Raw genomic sequence first — 4,452 nt, forward strand, 5'->3', positions numbered from 1 at the left:
AAAATTCACATATATTTTATTCTCTGAGACGAATCACCATTATTTTCATCCCACTTCCATTTTTACCTCTTTATTGCTCTGATACCAATGTAGAGCAATATTGAAAATTTACATTGCAAATAATAACAAAAATAAAAAGGATTTTATTATAATCATTCTGATCAAATTACATTCAATACATTGGCTTGCTTTATCTGGAATTTATTAAATGTAAATCTTAATTTACTAACAAAACCTAAGTATTTTCTTTTATGTTAAGCACCAACATTTCAATGACAATTTGTTCAATTGGGCTAGAATTTCCTCAATTTTTGCATCATCATTCTCATCCAGCCATTCCTCAGCAGTATTTAGTGCCCCGGTGATAGCATCTGCAAATCTTGTTGTTATTGTCCCATTGCTCTTGGCCACTGTCACCCTACTTTTCATGTTACAAGTATAACATTCTAGAGTGTTTTTGGCCCAATGCTTCTTTGCCGTTTCTTCATCCTCTTTTTCGAATATCTCTTCATCAGCCACCATTCTATCTATCTCTACTTTGTTCAGTCTCTCACGCTCATTTGTAACAGTAATCTGATTGTTTGCCCCTGTTCCCACATCCTGGGCAGAGGCTGTAAGAATTCCCTCTTCATCCACTTCAAAGCAAACTCTAATCTGTGGCACCGCACACCGGGCAGGTGGAATCCCACTGAGGAAAAATTCGCCCAGCAGATTGTTGTGTTCAACCAAAGATCTCTCGCCTTCATAAATTGGAAAAATTACACCTGTCTGGTTATCATACAGAGTGGTGACATACGTCTCTTTTAGAACAGGAATGGGAGTATTGCGGGGAACTACTACGTCCATGACACCATTGTTGACTGAAATTCCAAGACTCAAAGGAGTGACGTCCATCAAGACTAAGTTGATGTTTTCCTTGTTCAGTACAGCTGCCTGCAAAGCTGCGCCATAAGCAACTGCCTCATTTGGGTTTACACATTTGCAGAGCTCCTTTGCCTCAAAGAATTGACTTAGCAATTCTTGGACCTTGGGTATACGGGAAGAACCTCCCACTAATACAATCTCGTTGATTTGCTGTCTGCTCATCTTGGAGTCTTCCATGCATTGCTTCACTAGCTGCATGCATTTGTCAAACAGGTCTGCGTTGAGCTCGTCGAACTTGGCTCTCCTAACGTTTATGTGGAAGTCTTGTCCATCATACAGGCTATCTATGTCAATTACAGTCTCTAATTGTGAAGACAAACTTCTTTTCTCTCGCACTCTGAGCGTAGTTTCCGAAGAGCTTTGGGACTTGTACTCATATCCATTTTATACTTTTTGTTGAAAAGCTCAACATAAGAATTGAGCATCCTATTGTCGAAATCCTCACCTCCCAAATGCATGTCCCCTGCAATAGCTTTTACTTCAATCTTACCTCTTTCAACTGTAAGAATAGATACGTCAAAGGTACCTCCTCCAAGGTCGAAAACAAGAATGTTTCTTTTTCCTTCCTCCAATGAAGCAAAAACATAATTTATTGCTGCAGCCGTGGGTTCATTGATGATCCGCATCACATTTAGCCCTGCAATCTTACCGGCGTCTTTAGTTGCTCGGCTTCTGCGAATCATTAAAATAAGCAGGTACAGTAATCATAGCTTTCTTTACATCACACTGGAGGTATTGCTCGGCTATCTTCTTCATTTTAGCCAATACCATGGACGAGATTTCCTCAGCTGCAAATACTCTCTTTTCACCTTTGTAAGCCACTTCAACCATAGGCTTGCCATTCTTGCCTGCAACGATGGTGAATGGCCACAATTTTTTGTCAGACTGCACAGAAGGATCACTATATCTTCTTCCAATAAGTCTTTTGACATCAAAAACTGTGTTTTTCGGATTGGTTGAAATCTGAAAGTTGGCAGCATCTCCAACGAGTCTTTCATTGGAGGTGAAAGCAACCATGGAGGGAGTGGTTCTGTTTCCTTGGTCATTAGGAATTATTTCAATTTTATCATGTTTCCACACTCCCACACAGCTGTAGGTTGTCCCAAGATCAATGCCAATAGCCTTAGTTTTCTCCTTTGTGTCTATGTCTATGTCCATGTTTTATTCTGCATGGATGTAAAAAGAGTATTTAGAAAATTTTCATGGCAAATGTAATTAAAACTACCCCATTTACTGCTCCCTGAACCACTCTTCACTCTCCGCCGTAACCATATTTTGTCCATCCACTCCATCTCAGTTCATTGCATACTGGCCAATTTTTTTAATGTGAAGTTAATAGTGAACTTATTCCTCAGTTTCCTAAAGATTTAAACTCAATTAATAAAAAAAAATCCGGTGGGCATATACGATGGCTAGAAGACAGTTATGTTAGTAATATGAAAGTCAAACAGGGATTCTGTAATAAAAATTACAGTTTTTAATTTGCATGTTTGTGTATGATAAATTCTAGAAAAAACACTGAGAAACTATATAATGATTCGGAAAACAAGTTAAATAAAGAAATAAATTTTGTAGCAAATTATGTCATTTGTTTGTTTCTGTTCTTCTATCAAATAAAACATTTATTCAACAACTAATATGAAAAAATTGGGATATGACTTACAAATTACAGTCTAGGAGTAACTCTCTGGATCTTTGTAATGGCAATAACTTTTGTTGATCTTCCTCATTGTAAATTTGCAATAGTAATACAGAGTATATATAAAAAACAATGATAAGAATGCTTTTAAAGTTAAAAAGAAAAAGAAAAAGAAAAATCTTTAAAATATGATTACATTTAAATATAAATTTCTATATTTATATTTAAATATTCAAGATAAGTTTATTAAAATATTTTAGAAATGAAAAAATATTTATATTCTATTTTTTTCTTGATTTCTCTAATTATAAATTTGCATTAGTAATAATATATATATATATATATATATTTAAAAACAATGATAAGAGTGAATGTTTTTAAAGTATCTTTGAAAAATGGATTTCTCATATGCAGACAACCAGAAATATTCTTTAAATAAATGATGATAACAAAAAGTATGACGTAGGCATACATAACTAGGAGTGATTGAGGAGGCATACAACTTTAAATAAGTCAACATGTCTTATAATATAACATTCCTATTTTTAAATTTAAAAAAATTATATCTACCCTGCAATATAATAATAAGTATTAGTTGGTGATTGAGTTTTATATTTTAAAATTAGAAATTAGTGTTATAAGAGTAAATTTATAGAAATGATAGATTTTATAGGATTTTTAATATTTGTTTATATTTAAAAAATAAATGTCTATTTTAAATTGTTTATTTTTTTTTTTTTTATTGATAACCTTAAAGTGATTTTTCTATATAAATATATATGAATTTTATTATTTTTATATTTATGAAAATATAGGTAATAATTTTTCTGAAACTTTTTGAATCTAGGGTTTGAGGTTGCGTATTACGTATTGCTTTCTTCAAACCGCATTTACTGCGGGATTTTTGCGTTTATTATGGCTCTGGCCAACTTTAGCCCAGCAGTTGATGCTGGTGCTGGAGTTGCTACGACGGACCCTCATGGCGCCTCAGAACAAGCACCCTCACAAATTTGTTCTGAAAGTGTTTCACGAGGTATGTCCTCGCCCAATGTTGTACTTCCTGTTCAAGATTTTGATAATGCATGTGAGTGGCTTCAAAAATGCACTTTGATAGGATATTTTGTGGGTAGGATCCCTCCTGAAAGCATGCTTCGTGATTGGGTAGCCAAAGCCTGGTCTCCTCATGGATTCCGGCTTGATGGCGTCCAAAGTCTCACAAAGGGTTTCTTTTTGTTTTGCTTTTCGAACCCTTCCCATGTTGAGGCTATCCTCTCCCATGGGCCATGGACCATTCAGTCTTCCCTCCTAGTTTTTCAGTGCTGGTCTCGCAACTTTTCTGTCTCAGATGACAAAAAATTGTGGGTACCGCTCTGGGTTGAGTTCCCTGGTCTTCCTTTGCCTTGTTGGCCTTTCATGCAAACCATTGCTCAATCTGTTGGCAAAGTTGTTTGCCTTAAGCTAGACCATTTTTTTAATGCTCGCCCTCAAAAGAGGGTTTGCGTTGAGGTTGACCTTTCATGCAACCTGAAAGAAACTGTTGATATCCAAGTGGGAGGCAATACCTTCACCCAGAAGGTGTTTTATTTGAACCTTCCCAACACTTGTTATCAGTGCCAGTCGACGAAAAACAAGATCAGGGATTGTCCCTTGGCTACTCCAAAAATAAAACCCCCTGTTAAGTAGTTCATCTCTCGACCTATGGAGGGAGCTAAAAAGGATGAATGGACCACTGTAGTTCGCAAAGGCAATAACTCTGCAACTTCGGCCCAAAAAACTCTCGTCGGTTCTAGTTCTTAGCCGACGGTGGAACCTCCTACACAGACACCGTCTACCCAGGCGGTTTCTACTTTGGTTTCAAACCCTGACCAACAGGGGAAGGACTCTTTTGA

The 4,452-nt window shown here is 36.3% G+C and overlaps 1 pseudogene; it reads right to left on the reverse strand.

Moving 5' to 3' along the window:
• Positions 1 to 249: 249 nt before the first annotated feature.
• Positions 250 to 2,082, reverse strand: LOC131048817 (heat shock cognate 70 kDa protein-like; annotated as a pseudogene).
• Between the last annotated feature and the right edge of the window lie 2,370 nt (positions 2,083 to 4,452).

Source organism: Cryptomeria japonica, chromosome 10 (assembly GCF_030272615.1).
Source record: "Cryptomeria japonica chromosome 10, Sugi_1.0, whole genome shotgun sequence".
NCBI lineage: Eukaryota > Viridiplantae > Streptophyta > Pinopsida > Cupressales > Cupressaceae > Cryptomeria > Cryptomeria japonica.